Below are 17,571 nucleotides of genomic sequence, written 5' to 3' on the forward strand. Positions count from 1 at the left end.
TATCCCATCTGCTGCATTACAAGTGCCATGGGATATAATGCACTTGTAATACAGCAGATGGGATATCTATCACGTTTGTGGTAGAGTATCACTTCCACCAGAGTCTAAATCAGGCTCTTTAGCCTACGATATATGTTGTTGTTGGGGCATTTTAAAGTTGAGGCATCCAAACACTCATCTATTTCATTGAGGCGACAATACCATGGCAATCAGTGGAGTCCCTTATTTTTAGGTTTTTACAGGATGGCAAGGACTTAACCAATTTATGAGGAGGTAAGGCAGGAAAGGAAGGCACTTTCTTTTTTTCCAACATCCACATGTTCACAACTGAAAACTTCAAATGTTGGTGAAAAGCATGCATTCATCACATTTTTATTTGGCATAAGAGCAAACCCATAGACAATTAATAATGTAGACAACTGCATCATCAATAATAATACACTATTAATACAGATATATGTCCCTATATACATAATCTATTCGAGCAATACTATAGAACATACCCTAACTTATGTGGCAATATTCTTTTATGGTATATGTTCAAGCTTATCAAGCTGTAAAAGCACTGGTTTTGTGAGATTAAACATAAACACAACAAACCTGCAAACATATCATAGCTGTAAGCGCACAAGTTCCTATTTTTGTTACTTTTGTGACTTTTAAATATATATGTATGCCGATACTTACTGCAGTAATGTGCTTGACATTAAGGAGTCCACATTTTCTTGCTTTAATCTGTTTCTTCACAGATTCTTTCAGCTGTTGCCTCTCGCGGTGATAATTTTCTCGTACGTGATTTTCTGCATTACTTAAAAAGGTGTCTGCTGGTTGTTCTTTAACTTCTGAGGCGGCCCCTAACATTTCCAGAAACAAAGTTAGACGACCAACTCCTTTTCATAAATAAACGCACTTTCTACCTGATATCAATAGAATCTGCTCACATCTAAGCATGAGCACAAAATCCGTTCCGCTCGCGGATTTTGCGGATGTTCGGTAAATTCGCGATCCGCGAACTCCCGCGAATTTACCACAAATCCGCAAATCCGCGAGCGGCGGATCCGGGGGGAAAAAGTTCAAGCCTTCAAGCTTGAAGAAGTTGTAACTATTTTAGGATGGCGCCGGCAAACTGCCAGCACCATCCTAAAATAGTTACTAAGTTAGCTTCGACAGGAAGCACAAATAGATAAAATAAAGCTGGTGCTCGAGCACCTGCTTTATTTTATCTATTAGTGCTTCCTGTTGAAGTTAACTTAGCAACTATTTCAGGATGGCGCTGGTAGCTTGCCGGCGCCATCCTAAAATAGTTACAGGATATGAAGGGCAGGGTTCATTCTGGCATGATTGTCCTGTCACAAAAATTAAACCTCAGCAGGAAGTGCCTATTTTGCATTATATATACTGTGCCAAAGTGTAATCGGACTTATCTGGATGCTGTCTTCTAGAAAAGGGACAGACAATTCATTACGTACAATATAAGTAGAAGTTGGGCTGGGCAATGACAAAATTCTACATAAAAAGGATTTTCCTGTTTCTATATGACCAAGCGACAGTAATTCTTTCCAGTCAACATTGTGCTTATTATTTTTTGCAAGTTTTATAGGGATGTAAGAAAATAATCTTTAAAACCGTTGTTTATACCTGAAAAATGTATCCATTACCAGGGTGCCTTTAATTCTATTTGCAAGCTCGATAATGTTGATTTATGTTATGGAATCTGTTTCATTTTAGCTGCCATTAATAGGAGGAAATCGTATTCACATTTAGAAGCTTTACTATATGACGTTGAATAATGAAGTGACTGTGACTCTGCCCCGCATACATTTACCAATGTTTTTAGTAATGACTGCTGATTTTATTCTTCTATTTTACTTTGAGGTGTAAGGCAATCTGGTTGAGGATGTCAGACTATGACTAATGTTAGTATCCCCAAATTAGATGTTTTTATATATATCATTGAACATTATATATATTTCTATGGAATTTTCTCTCTGTGCTCGAGGAAGCACTAACAGATATCAATAAAGCATGTGCCCTAGTTGAAGCTCAAATTCAGTGACGCATTCATCAGCCCAAAAACAATCGTGAGCATTGTCGAGGCTGGGCAGGTGTGCTTTCTTCCCAAATCTACCGTCGAAAATCAGCTGTGATGCTGGATAGAGGCCTTTGCATCCTTGACTTTCACGAGCGCAATCCCCTGGCTGTTCCTGTGACCAGGAGCTTCTTTCTCTTCATCTGCTGCTCTGATCAGTCTCTGACCTTTTATACACACCAGAGGCATGTGTGCTCGCATGGAATCCCTGCCTGTTTGGCACCGCCCACACACTTGCGGTGTGAACAGTCTTCCCGCCATTTACCCACTATGATGGACAGTTGAAGCTCAAATTCAGTGACGCATTCATCAGCCCAAAAACAATCGTGAGCATTGTCGAGGCTGGGCAGGTGTGCTTTCTTCCCAAATCTACTGTCGAAAATCAGCTGTGATGCTGGATAGAGGCCTTTGCATCCTTGACTTTCATGAGCGCAATCTGCAAAAAAAAAAAATCCGCAGATCCGCGGTTTTTGCGGATCAACAATACGCAAATCCGCAAAATTCGCGGATCGTGGATCCGTGAAATCCGCCCATGCCTACTCACATCACACCGAAATACAACTGCATCACCTAATGCACAATGCCTCCAAAGCTACAGAAATGATGGATGAAGCGGAATGATGCTGGACAGGACCACACTTCTTCTGCCAGGCCAACTGAAACTCTTTTGCAATGACTGCACCTAACCGAGTGCTCTGATTTTTAGGAATAACTGACAGGCTCATTTGGGATGTGACCTCCTTCATGGTCTTCATTTAGGGATTGTCATTGGTCACAGTCCTGACTCCTGGCTTGTTCCCTGCGTCCTCTGGCACTGTCATTGGGGCCCCTGGGCTTAGGCTGCTAGAGATAGCACCTTTAAAAGAGCAAACAAGATATTTTCCTCTAAAAATAAAAGAATCTTTTGGATTCCAACTGCAGTTGCTCAAGGCTCCACCTTGAGGACAAGCCACATCTTAAACATGCAACTTCTTTAATTCCTCCCATCATCTAAGGGTGTGGTAAGGTGTATTAATACCATAAATGGTCCCCTACGGCCAAGAATCGATCAGGAAGGAACACACTTCACTCCTTTCGCTAATCTGCACCCCTCATGTGATGCTGGACCCAAGGTGTTCCTTCGCGCTGTGTTACCAGTGCTGCCAACAGTATTATAGACAGTCACAATAGTCACTTTAATTTTTTTCCCATTTACAATGCTATGTTTTGAGATTGCTAATGTGCCACATGTCCATGTTTTCCCTCAGCCAGCCTTTCTGGGTCTTGCAATTTTTCTTTTTATATGAGTTGTTGGATCAGAAACACTGAACTTGCTGAAAATCGGTCACTTTTATCATATATAACAAAGGTACTAACATTGAAGGCAAATTAGTGGTGGTGGGGGTTGTCATCTACGCACAAGCACATTTAATAAAGCACATTTTGGCATCACTTATAATCAAAGTTTGTTGGAGCTTCTCTGGGGGTGAATATGGGGCCAGAGGCACAAAGCCTTTTTTGCAGTTGCAAACCCCGCCATTAAAAATATCACAGAGATTTCAGCTGTAAAATGCCTTTTTTATGTACAAAACCCATTTTGAGTTTAGAAATGGATTACAAATTTATATTTGGAACTATCATGGTTAGGACACTACATCCAAATTAATTGCAATTCATAATGTAATTATCATGTTTTTTGACTGTCATCCTGTTACAAAACTGTTATAACTGGGGGTTTCTACTTGGCTGAGGCAGTTACTTTAGTCGAATTAGGGACCCTTGTTTCTAGTCAGGGAAAGGAGGATTACACTTAAGGTTGTTTGCAGCTCCTCCTTCTTGGTGCTAATTTTATGGGACATCCCAAAGCTCTGCAGAACTGCCTCAATTGATCAATTTTTTAGGTAAGCAATGCCTCAATGTCGAACTCCAATTCTGCAACCTCACTGGCTACTTAACTCCCCTGAGACATGAAGTGTGGCTTAAAGGTCGCTCAAAAATAGAACCAAAAATCAGAAGCACAATATATGGTTGCGCTGTGGTCTGCGCTAAAACCAGTGATGTACACCAATCACTGTGACTGAATTGCAAATACACGTTTCAATCCCAACCGCTGCCACCAATGTTAGAACTGGGCGTCTCTAGTTGGCAGAGGCTGCTACCTTAGTCCAAATAGGGACCCTTGCTTCTAGTCAGGGAAAGGAGTGACACCAGCTTTGATAACCCCTGCTCACCCCCAGGAAGCTTGGCATGAGCAGCCAGGCTTATCTTCAAGGAAATGTGTAAAGTTTTTGCAACCACACTCTCAGTGACACAGCGATAACACCACAAATGGACACCACACTGATGTATGAAAATAGCGGTATCTTTATCAAAAAGAAAAATACAGTTAGACCACACGATAAAAATCCAACATATGCGTATTCGTAATATTTCACTTTGCCGGCTATTAGGTCAACAAACACCTGCAGCTTCTTGTGGTATTAATGAGCAGTTCACGATGTTCAAATGCAGTACTAATGCAATGCTAAGCAGTTCGTAATGCAGTTCATATTGTCAGACTAGTGCATTTCGTAATTCAATAATAATGCAATCCTCAATGCAAGTAATCAGGCAGTTCGTAATGCAAGAATAATGCAATCCTAAATGCGTTTAATCAGGCAGTTCGTAATGCAAGAATAATGCAATACTTAATGCACGCAATCGGGCAGTTCCTAATGCAAGTATAACGCACTCCTTAATGCAAGTAATAAGGCAGTTCGTAATGCTAGAATAATTAAATCCTCAATGCAAGTAACAAGGCAGTTCATAATGCAAGTATAACGCACTCCTTTATGCAAGTATAATGAACTCCTTAATGCAAGTATAACGCACTCTTAATGCAAGTAATACGGCAGTTCGAAATGTAAGAATAATTCAATCCTCAATGCACGTAATCAGGCAGTTTGTAATGCAGGAATAATACCAGGTAAATCATTGCGATTAGCACGGGCACCACAAGGTCCCAACCACAGACAACATTCCTGAACTTCTGAGGGCGGCCCGGTCCTGCCACACAGGTCCTGGCTGCTCGAGGACTCAGCGCTTCTAACGCAATGCAGAGGGAGAGAGACAGGAGCACTCCTGTACTGCTCCTGCGCACCTCCCCAGGCCACACACGCTTGTGGCTCCCGACTGAAGTCCAAGCCTTACCTGGGGGATGCACTGCCTCGCTCTCTCTCTCTCTTTCCCTGCTCATCAGGCATTCTGCTGGGCGCTCCCCATGACGACACAGCTCTGATGCAAGGCGACGCTGTAATCGGACAGGTTATGGCACTACCTTCTCCATTGCTGACGATCTTGGGCAGATTCCTCTTGAGAACGACGATCTTGATTACCGTACGGCTTCTGTAGCTTTATGACATCCTTCAGCACGTTGCAGCTCGGGCCGGCAGCAGCGAATTTGATCCTCAGCCTCGGTTACGATGACAGCTCAGGCCACAAGCAACTTCACAGCAGCGTGGACGATGATTCACGCTGCGGGGGCACTGCAGTCATGGGGCACTTTCCAACCAGCACCCTGGACCCTAACGGCAGTCTCAGGCTATACCCTAACGGCAGTCTCAGGCTATACACGCACACGCACAAAACGTTGCTGAGACTCGGTTGGCTTTCAGGCCACACAGCCTTGGGGCAATGCTTACGAAGGTCTCAGGCTGCAAAAAGGACAAGCACGCAGCGACGCTGAGACAAACTTGGAAACTTGGATGTGCCTGAGTTTCCACAACAAAGAGCCAGCTCTCATCGGGTCCTTGGGGACAAGATACTTCGGGACACAGCACACAGCAAAGTCCTTTCATGCAGGGGGACACAGCACACAGCAAGTCCCTTAGCGTCTCCTTATTTAAATCAGCAAACTGCAGGCCAGCCCCAGAACACACAGCAACAGTCTCTTCAACTGTTCCTCCTTGGCAAAGGTTAATTTTGACCACAAAGTAGTTTCAATCCTTTTGAGTCTTGATCAGTCCAACGTTCAGGGGTTTCATAGTGAAACCCCTAAATGTCTTTGAAGTCTTTGTGTTCAGGGGAGCACTGACCCCTGTCCAAACCAGTTCTGGGTGTCTACCTGTCAGTGACACCTTGTTCTTTTGATTAGTGAGGGTCTGGTTCCTCAATCACTCAGCAGGAGGTGGAGCCATTCTTTTATGGCAGCAGCCCAGGCCTCTTCACCTCCAGGGGCTACTCCACCCCCCTACACTCCAGATGCAGGTCAACCTGTTGCTGTCTCCTACACCTCCCCTGGGTCAAGACATTTCCCCGATCCTAGAACAAAGAAATCACCTACTTCTAAAAGCGCAGCTTCCAAAGACACAATGCAAAAACCACCTTCCCAAAAAGATGTGTTATTAAATTGTGAGTTCAGGCACACTAAACTTCACCTCCCCATCTTAAACATATGGGAAGATAGGCTGGAAACATATTACACAGCCTTCCCCATTCTGTCCTATGGGCAAGATGGCCTTGCTACAGTGAAAAACAAAATGGAGAGTATTTCACTGTTAGGACATGGTACCCACCTCAGTACATGTCCTGCCTTTCACAAACACTGCACCCTGCCCAGGGGGATACCTTGGACCTACCATAGGGGTGTCTGCGGTGCATGGAAAGGGAAGGAGCGTGACCAGTAGACTTGTGTGTGATTGAATGCTAATTACACTGCCTCCCTTTTAAAAGGTTAAAATACCTGATTTCAGCCGAGCAGCGCTTTAAAAACGATTGCATGTTTTTAAGCGCGAAAACATTTCACTTTTTATAATCTCACCGCGTCGATTGATTTTAATAATTGCACTGTGTATTTTGAAATGTGAATTTTACCGCTGAAAAATCCTCTCTTGTTACCCCTGTAGCCCCGTTCCACCGCAAGCGCTAGGCTTGTTTGAGTGGAGGGTGCAGGGCGGTACCTTCTTCCGGACTCCAGACCGGGGCAGGCACTGATTGGGCAAGCGAGGGAGTAGAGGCGGAGCTGAAGACTAGCACGTCCTCTACAAAAGCCCATTATTATTCTGTGCTCTCCCTGATGATATTGACGAGCAAAGCATATGCGGATGCGTGACCAGTAGACTTGTGTGTGATTGAATGCTAATTACACCGCCTCCCTTTTAAAAGGTTAAAATACCTGATTTCAGCCGAGCAGCGCTTTAAAAACGATTGCATGTTCTTAAGCGCGAAAACATTTCACTTTTTATAATCTCACCGCGTCGATTGATTTTAATAATTGCACTGTGTATTTTGAAATGTGAATTTTACCGCTGAAAAATCCTCTCTTGTTACCCTGTAGCCCCGTTCCACCGCAAGCGCTAGGCTTGTTTGAGTGGAGGGCGCAGGGCGGTACCTTCTTCTGGACTCCAGACCGGGGCAGGCACTGATTGGGCGAGCGAGGGAGTAGAGGCGGAGCTGAAGACTAGCACGTCCTCTACAAAAGCCCATTATTATTCTGTGCTCTCCCTGATGATATTTACGAGCAAAGCATATGCGGATGCGTGACCAGTAGACTTGTGTGTGATTGAATGCTAATTACACCGCCTCCCTTTTAAAAATTTAAAATACCTGATTTCAGCCGAGCAGCGCTTTAAAAACGATTGCATGTTCTTAAGCGCGAAAACATTTCACTTTTTATAATCTCACCGCGTCGATTGATTTTAATAATTGCACTGTGTATTTTGAAATGTGAATTTTACCGCTGAAAAATCCTCTCTTGTTACCCCTGTAGCCCCGTTCCACCGCAAGCTCTAGGCTTGTTTGAGTGGAGGGCGCAGGGCGGTACCTTCTTCCGGACTCCAGACCGGGGCAGGCACTGATTGGGCAAGCGAGGGAGTAGAGGCGGAGCTGAAGACTAGCACGTCCTCTACAAAAATCGGAAACTCCCTATGACGCACAGCGAAGACGCGCTGCGACCGCGCCAATGCCGCGCCAAAGACAAGCCTAAGACCAGCCCGTCTGGGCCCGTCCGGGCCAGGCCGGGACAATGGCCAGGGACCTATACTCTACAAAATCACACCATCTCATGTATGAGTTCTGATTAAATAAGATCCTTACGGCCTGCAAAACATAGCAAGTGCACCATGCTAACGCCATCAGATAGCACACACTGTACGTTTTGCAATTTTGCTCTTACAAATATACAACCCTACCCTGACCCCGACTCCAGTACTGTACCGCCATCCCGACCCCCAAAGCATGCCTCCTGCGAATACTCTTTTTACAGTGTTAACTGCAGGTCCTTACCGCGACATAAACTTGACATCTTCACCCTCTTGCTAGACGAGGCACCCAGTGTCCTGTTTCTAACAGAAACATGGCTACACGACAGTTCTGGCCCGGATATTGCGACCGCCCTTCCTTCTAACTACGCCATCGTTAGAAGAGACAGACAGGGCCAAATAGGTGGGGGTATTGCGATCATTTTTTTGAAAAAATTCATCTGTAACCTGGATCCAGTCGACATTCCAGACTGTGAGGCCGCACTTTTCAAAATCACCTTAAACCCTAATTTTACGTTCTCTGGTCTCCTAATCTATAGGCCCCCTGGGAATACCCATTCATGGGCGACCAACCTAGCAAATTATATCACCCCCTTTTATCTTGATTTCAAAAACTTCACACTCCTTGGGGATCTAAATTTACACCTTGAGGATTCAACAAATTTAACATGCTGTAACTTAATTGACGACCTAGCTGCACTCAACATGACATTGCTTAATTCTGGACCCACGCATGTGGCTGGCCACCTATTAGACCCCATTTTTTCAAATATTACTGAACTAAAATGGGTTTAAACCAGTCCCATATGTTGGTCAGACCACTATCTCCTCCATTTCTGCCTCACATTACCCAATGTCCCCCATACAAATATGGCTTGGCCAGCTACTTCCATGAGAAATTGGAAGCTTCTCGATGTCAATGAGCTAAACCATACCCTCGCAAATAGACCGCCCACCCATGCCCGGGATATGGAATGTATAGCCGAAGCAACAAATTCATGGCTGGAAAATGCAGTTGAGAAATGTCTGCCTCAAACTCGGACCAAGAGGAATATTCATCGTCCTCCGGCCCCTTGGTTCAACGACCTCCTAAAAATCGAGAAATCAAGATGCAAAGCCCTGGAAAGACAGTGGCGAAAGGATTACACTAAAGAAAAAAAGGTGATATATAACAAAGCCAGGAATGTATACCACTCTTCGTGTATCAAGGCCCGAGCCTTATATGTTGCTAACACTATAAACAATGCCACAAATAAAGCCAAGATACTATTCAATACGGTAAAGGACCTTGCTGGTGCTCAAACCTCTGCGATGACCCGTCCTTTAAATAAAAAACAATGTCAGGATCTCGCATCCTTTTTCAATGAAAAAATTGAAAAAATTATCCTTAACATCAATTCCACTTCTGATGACATTGTCCAACAGGAAGTCACCTCCGCGAAATCAGAAAATTTGAACATCCTAAAACAATGGCCCCCTATCACCGTGGACTCTTTAAAAACCTCCCTCAGCACTATCTCATCAGGCTCCCCTCGGGACCCAGTGCCTGTCAGCGTTCTGAAACAGATCGATACCACATCTCTGACTATTATAGCAAATACCTTAAACTCTTCCCTCCAACTTTCCACAGTTCCATCTCTCTGGAAACATGCGATGGTAAATCCACTTTTGAAAAAACCTTCAGCAGACCCCATAATACTGACCAATTACCGGCCTATATCTCTGCTCCCGGCCTTTTCGAAACTTTTGGAAAGGCACATACACTATGCCCTTACTCTTTTCACCGAAGAAAACGATCTCCTCCATCCGACACAATCTGGCTTCAGAGCCGGATTTTCCACGGAGACCGCCCTGCTGGGTGTGACCGAAAATATCAGGAGACTCTTGGATAAAGGTCAAACGGTCGCAATCATTCTATTAGATCTGAGTGCGGCCTTCGATACCATCTCCCATGCCAAACTCCTGGCCACACTCGAGAGGAACGGTATCCGTGGTGAGGCGTTGAAATGGATCAAGTCATTTCTTACAGACAGGACTTTCCAGATAAAATCCACCCTCGCCTGCTCTGACATTTTCAATGCCCCACATGGAGTACCTCAGGGCTCCATTTTGAGCCCGTTGTTCTTCAACCTTTATCTCAGAGACTTAGCGGATTTAGCCGACAGCGTAGGACTCACCCTCATGACCTACGCTGATGACTCCCAAATTATTTTTTCATTGTCTGACTCAAAACCCTCTGTCCCCTCTCTTCTTAAACATGGTCTCCATAAAATCTTCAGCTGGATGTCCACCAACCAGCTAAAATTGAACGGTGATAAAACCGAAATTCTCCTGTTAGGAAAAAATAAAGAGCTTTGGAACTCTTCTCATTGGCCCTCCGAATTAGGAAATCTTCCCACTCCGGCAACCAAAGTAAGAAACCTGGGAGTTATCATTGATGATGCACTATCAATGAAACAGCAGGCAAACAAAGTAGCAGGTCTCTGCTTCACCATCTTAAAGTGGCTGTATAAAATCATTTGGATGCTGCCCCCTGCCACCCAAAAGACCGTAGTCAACGCACTGATTACATCGCGCCTTGACTACGGCAATATTCTCTACCTGAGCTCAAATCAGGCAGTCATTAAACGGCTACAGATGGTTCAAAACTCAGCCGCGAGACTCCTGTGCAAAATACCAAAAACCGCCAGGGTGTCAAAACATCTAAATGATCTGCACTGGCTCAGGGTAGAGAACCGTATCAGCTTTAAGGCCCTGAGCTATATGTTCAGGATAAAATCAAAAACTGCACCAAACTACCTGCAATCCTTAGCCACTCCCTATCTACCAGCGAGAAATCTGCGCTCGCAAACAGCAGCAAATTTCACGGTCCCCAGGTTCAGGCTGACAAGAATGGGAGGAAGATCCTTCGCTGTCAAAGGACCCATTCTGTGGAACTCACTCCCTCCACACATACGTAAAGAAGAAATCTACGGCAGGTTTAGAAAGAGCATAAAAACCTGGCTCTTTCAGAAACAGCTATGCTAAACCAGTTCACCATACGGCTTTGCTCCTTTACATGTCATAGGCGCCGGGAAACCCTTTTTGGGTAGCTGAGCGCCATATAAGTGTAAAAAATAAATAAATAAATAAATAAAGGAGTAAGGCCTGGCAAATGGCTGCACTTGTCAGGACAACATGGCAGTTAGCAAACTGCGAGCAGGCACTGCAGTGGCAGGCCTGAGTTCTCTCTTTAGGGCTACCTGTGTGGGTGGCACAATTAGTGCTGCAGGCCCACTAGTAGCATTGGAATTACCAGCCCTGGTACACATAGTGCACTTTATTAGGGACTTTACTAGTAAGGCAAACACACCAATTATGGACAACCAATTACCATAACACTTTACATAGGGAGCACTTGCAGTTTAACACTGATCAGCAGTGGCAAAGATCCCAAAGCATCTAAGTCGACAACATAATGTCAGAAAAAAGTCTAGGTGGAAGGCAAAAAGTTTAAGGAACTTTAGGCACAAAGGGCCAAGTCCAACAAAAAACTTAAGAAGTTATCGGCACCCAAGGTGGGCACAATGGAAGAGAACCCGCGCCCTTTTGTGAATAAAAAAAAAAAACGTTTATTCTGGAGTAGGCAGTGGCCCCGAAATTACTGACTACTCTTAAAAAACTTTTTTTTAATGAATTGCTGCCCTATTTTCTTTAAGGAAATGGGCACATTAAGTAATAAAGTGAGTAAGTCTCAATGTGCAACTTACCTCATGAAAATAAAATGAGCTAGGTCGGATGGCAACCCTCTCTGAATGTATATTTTGAAAACGTTCCAATTAGTCTATTATGTCAGTTACCACATGTAAACAGTACTGGTAAGTGATTGTGATAACTGTTCTAATAATCCTAGTCCTGTACCTTACGTATATGCAAAGATATAGATTGGTTAATGCAGTACACTTAGAAAAGGAGATGGGGTAACATTACATGTGTTCATTTATTACAGCAGGGAACATTGTTGATACTGGTTGAGACCTCCACAAGGACAAGATAAACACAGTTGAGAGAAACATGTTTAATTAATTAGATGTATGTGCGGGAAAGTTTTATTGAAATCCGGAATTGATTTAGTTAAAAGTCACATGTGTAACGTTAATGTGCAATTTCAAAATGTGCAAAAAGCAGCATGTAACTATATCTACTCATAATAGGCCTCAAAATGTTTAAACAAGCTTCATTTTACAAGCAACTTATATGCCAATAAGGTTAATAGATTTTCCCACAATTCGTGCTCTTAAGTGCTTTGTCAAATGGATTTTTTGTCCTGAGGAGATCCACTAAAATTAACTTGTGGGTTGAAATGTCACCACTGGAGTGAGGATCATCTAATAAGAAATAGTTTCTATTTCTGGATCAGTATTTATGCTGGACTGAAAATTGTGGGCAAGATGGTACTGGAGCGCTTAATCCTATGGTTAGACAACTTTAAAGTTATTTCAGACCTGCAGTATGGTTTCAGACAAGGTAGAGGGCCTCTGGACAAATGCATTCATTTTCATATGTTCACTGGAAAATATACTATCTCCAAAAGGGACCTCCTGCATATGGCCTTCATGAATCTAACTTATGTGTTCGATTTTGTTAACAGATCTAAGCTTTGGCCCTCCTTACTAGATACAGGCATGGATGCACAGTTGGTGGCCTTTTTACACAGCTCCCATTCTTGTGTCACAGCTGCAGTGATATATAATGGGAATGATTCTGTATCGGCCTTCTGATGTTGTCCTTTCTGTCCCAGCACTATTATATCCGCACTTTACTTGCCCCATTTTTATAGCTCTGATTCCGTGTTTTTGAACTATATTCTTAAAGTCATGTTTTAACTCCTTTTTATCAATGGTTTTATTCATATCAACTTGGAAATGTACATCTATTACTTCTCTGTTTTTAGGTATTTATTTAACCTGATTTTAGGCACAAATGTTTTATTTAATGCGCTTTTATGGTTTTTTTTGGCCGAATAAACTTATTGACTGACTGATACACGTGTTAATTTATAACAGCAGAGTACATTTTTGATACTGGTTGAGACCTCCACAAGGACAAGATATACACAGTTGAGAGAAACGTGTTTAATTAATTAGATGTATGTGAGGGAACGTTTTATTAAAATACGAAATTAATTTAGGTAAAAATCATATGTGTAACGTTACTTTGCAATATTAAAATGTGCCAAATTCAGTATGTAACTATATCTCCTTGTAATAGGCCTCACAAGCTTAAACGAGCTTCATTTTACAAGCAACTTATATGCCTATGAGTTTAATAGATGTTCCTACAATTCATGCTCTTAAGTGCTTTGTCAAATTGATATTTTGTCCTGAGGAGACCCATTGAAATTAACTTGTGGGTTGAAATGTCACTACTGCAGTGAGGATCATCTGAAATAGTTTCTATTTCTGGATCAGCATGTATGCTGGAATCAAAGTTTTAAATTGTGGACACCCACAATGTATATATGCATCATATTTTAATTGTTCACATTTTACTCTTTTAAGCACAGCCCAGTCTGCACTTTATTGATTCATTTCCTTGCACCTTGTTGAAAGAATGATAATTGTGATTTCTGTAGATGATCAAGATCAGAATGTATTTTAACCTCATAGGTAATCTAGATTGAGACCCATTGAACCACGTTTTCTTTGTTAAAGTATTTATACAGCACACAAACAGTAATAAAGTGAAAACAAAAAACAAAAAAATCCCAAACGAAATTTGAAAAAATAGAGTACATTTTAATAAATAAAATGATATAGGAACAACAAAAATCAAATCATCAAATCAGTAGAAGTATTTAGTGAAAATTGTTCTTAAAAGCACAAAGTTACCACTAACATACATCTGGTAAGATTTTACTGGGAAAAATATCACAAATGCATGCCAACCGCAATGGAGAGTGGGTGACATACAGGGATCAGGGTTGTCTTATGGAAGAGTTACCTTCTCAAGTCCAATGAGAAGAATTTCATTTGCGTTGGAAAAGGCCACAAATAAAAGGCTTTGGGTGAGAAGAGCAAGAACAGCATTGTGGATGGTTGTTGCTGTACCGCGAACATCAAGTCATCACTTGATATTAACGTTGGTGCTCGGCACTGCTGTCATTGTTGTAGCGCGATGGTCAGGTCTCATGTTGCTGGTTGTCATGACAGTTGCTGTCTGCATGAAGAGCAGGTTTCACCGGAGCTTCTCATTGTCGTTCATCATGGGCAACAGAGTTTTAGTTCAAATAGAACTGTTCAGGGTCGAGAGGAGCCCAAACTTCAGGATTTTTCCCCTTTCATCGTGCAGGAACTTCCACTGATGCCATCTAAGGTTCCATGACCTCTAAGACACTTCTTAGGGATAAAGACTCACTCCAGCAGAAGGCAGCAGCAGGGCTCAGGAAGGTCCAGTTGAAGCTCGTATGCTGGGCAGTAGCAGGGATGTCTCTGCATCTTGTTGTGTACCTGTAGCTCACACAAGAGGGTAGTCACCTGACCCTTGGAGTCTATCTGGTTAGCCTACTAACAAGGCAGGCAGGCCCAATCTTCCTTCTTCAGACATCAAGGCCTTCCTTCAAGCAGCAAGGCAGTCCTCTGGCAGCAGGGCAGTCCTTCTTCTGAATATTCCACAGGCACAGAAGTGTTCTGATTTGTGGCTCTAGGGGTCCAATATCTCTACCCTGTGTCAGCCATTGTGTGGGGGATTCTCTGACCTGCCTCCAGTGCTGGATCAGGAAAATTCTAGCTTCTTCATTGAACAAAATGTCAAATTGCCAATGGTGACAAAAAGCAGGCAGGCCTTGATCCTTTGGGTTTGCTGTAAGGTTTTTAGAAATGTTGTTTCTGGTTGGCAGAGGTATGTATCATTTCCAAGCAGGAACCACATTCTTAGTCAGGGTAAGTCACCAAACACCCTAAATTACCCTTTGCTCACCCGCTGGTAGCTTAGCACAGCACAGTTAAGCATAACTTAAGAGGCAATGTCTAAAGTATTTGTGCAACACTTCAAACAGTAACACAAAAAGACCACACGCTGGTTTAGAAAAATTGCTTATATTTATACAACCAAATAGAAAAAAACAATCCCATAAGTATAACCGGAGTTATGAACTTTCAAAGAATAAACTGAAATTTAGTGCTTGAAAGCATAAAGCCCAACCGGGCGATCTCCTCGTGCTAGACTGGGCTGAACCCAAAAGTTCCGGCCAACCGTGATGGAGCGCGTGTTGGATACACGGACTAGCCGTGGCCAACTAAAAAAGTACCTTGAATGTGTTGATGTCGAGGACAATGTATGGATCAGGGGAGACAATGCGTCATCATCTCTCCTTACAAGGGAAGCAATGCATCGATTTCGAGCTGCGCAAAGTCAAGGATGCATCGGGAATAGAGGTGATGTGTCAATCAGTCAGCAGAGCAACATACTCTATCCTTGCAGCTACTGCAATGGGTTGTCGATGGAGATGCGTGGGTTCCGATCGGTGCAATGGCATAAATACGTTAACTTAAGTTGGAGCAGCTCTTTTTACCCACTTCAAGGGCCCAAGACTGAGTTGGCACCACCTGGAAGGTGCTGAAGCACAGTGAGTTGAAGTCTTTGATGTCCCCGATTCTTAGAACAGTGGGCAAGCCAGCATGTCCTTGGAGCCTCCCTGGGTACAAGTTATGTGGGTCCAGTCCTTCTGAGTCAGAGAGATCGTAGTAGGCAGCAGGGCAGTATAGCAGAAAAGCAGTTCTTCCAGAGCAGCAGTCCAGCAGAGTGGCAATTCTTTAGTGGCGTAGTAGTACTTCCACCTCGTAGAGTCTTCACAGGTCCAGTAGTGTACTGAAGTGGTAGGGTCAGAAATTCAGTTCTTGTACCCAGTTGTACAGTGCATATAGGTCCTTTCTTCCTGCTCTTGCTCCAGACTCACTTCAGGTGGGTATGCAGTCCTTTGTGTGGGGACAGGGCACAGCCTCTTTGTGTGTTAGTGTCAGCTCCTTCCTCCCATCCTGCTCAAGATGACCCATCAGGATTGAGATTGCTCATCAGACACACTTAAGCTCCCTTTGTGTGTGGCAGTCTAGAGGGAATGCACAAAGTCCAGCTGTCACCCACCCCTGATGCTTACTGGAGACAGGCTGCAGGCACACAGAGCTAAGAGCAGAAAAATGCCATCTTTCTAGAGGTGTAATTTGCAAAAGGGTGAAGAAAAATTCGACTTTACTAGTATAGAGGATTTATCATGACCACTTCAGTGATATGAAACATGACAGATCTACTCCTTCTCAATTAGAAATTACAGCGTATAAAGTGTAATAAGGAATTCCCAATGTTAACATATGAGATATGTAGACCTCATATAAGTGTAAAACGAAAAGATTAAAAGCTTGTTGTTGATTAGGAATATCTTCATACCCTTTTTTCTCCAGGTGTCAAGGTAGGACTGGGCCTAGATAACACAATCATTTTGAGTATGAGGGTGTGAAACTGAAGCAATACTACTTTACCTATGCATAAAGGGCTGTTCACAAAGTATAGATGTGAGTCTATGCTCCAAGAACTCCTCTCTCCCATGTGCATCAAACCATGTGTGCTGAGGTTTGTTCACATATAAACCTGCTATTTAGAAACAAATGAGTGATTAGATACAATGTAGTATGTGTGCTGTAAATTATGAAGAGCAAGGGAAAAAGCAAGGAGGGGTGCCAGGAGAGTCATGCAAAAACACCCATGAATGTCAGGTGCAGTTGATAAACATTACACACACTCTTACAGACACACTAACTCAGAATCCAGTGCCTTCTGCATGATTGAAAGAAAAAGCAAAGACAGGCATGCAGTGGAAACCAGAGGTCATAAGTCTCCTCATCTGAACATGTCTAGTCATGTATTACTTTAGGTAAACAAGCTCAAATCTACTCCAGCCCAACCATAAACTGAATCGCATACCACATATGACTATTTACAGGAAAAGCAGCAAATTTCACAGATACAAGTGCAGGCAGGGATAACACGATGAGGACAGATAAATACAATTCACTAATTCTGGGTTGATATGTACATCAAATATTTTAAGTATGTACCTCACCTGCTTACTATAAAGGATGGGGACATGCACCACCCAAAATATAATTGTAAAGTTACCACTGGTAAAGTTATGAGTACATGTTTAGTGGAACTCCTGATAGGTCTCATGATGAATTCCTAAAATGAAGAAAGCCAGCCTGATGAAACTAGGCTCAAAAATGACTTAGAGGAATTATGATAATTACAATATCACTTTTTCCGTTAAATTCAAATGATTTGCATTGCAAAATTCTACAAGACCTAAGATGCAAACCCTGACCTGAAATATAAAATAAAAGAAAATGTTTCAAAATTCCCTTATAAAAAAAAAACCTCCTAATAATAATTAAAAAAAAGAGAACATAGAAATCAGTGAAAAATTGGGCCTTGGTAGTCTCTGCAGCTTGGAACTGG

This window comes from Lissotriton helveticus, chromosome 6 (assembly GCF_964261635.1).
Source record: "Lissotriton helveticus chromosome 6, aLisHel1.1, whole genome shotgun sequence".
NCBI classification, from domain to species: Eukaryota; Metazoa; Chordata; class Amphibia; order Caudata; family Salamandridae; genus Lissotriton; species Lissotriton helveticus.